Source organism: Mycetomoellerius zeteki, unplaced genomic scaffold (genome assembly GCF_001594055.1).
Source record: "Mycetomoellerius zeteki isolate Tzet28-1 unplaced genomic scaffold, Tzet1.0 scaffold364, whole genome shotgun sequence".
Classification (NCBI taxonomy): domain Eukaryota; kingdom Metazoa; phylum Arthropoda; class Insecta; order Hymenoptera; family Formicidae; genus Mycetomoellerius; species Mycetomoellerius zeteki.
In genome coordinates, this window is record NW_017257354.1 from 181628 (window position 1) to 181950 (window position 323).

Genomic DNA, 323 nt, shown 5'->3' on the forward strand with positions numbered 1-323 from the left:
CTGCCCATTGTAGACCACGCATTACGATTTCTTTACTGCTTACGTATTACGGCCTTACGTTTTTGTATGTGCCATGGGCTTAACTTCTAGTAAATTACTAGAATACGCAGGTTACGCTTACGCAAGGTACGCCGCATGTGAAGGCACCTTAAGCGCTCAGTGAGCAGTCGTAGTACTGAAGTAAATAACAAGGATAAAATGATACAGGGATACTCGGGTGACTCGGGTGATGTTTCCGAACGCAGCCTAATTCCACCATGGTCCGAACTCATAGAGATATAAGAATAGAGCGCGTCAGCAGTAGGCTGACGCGTGAGTGGCTG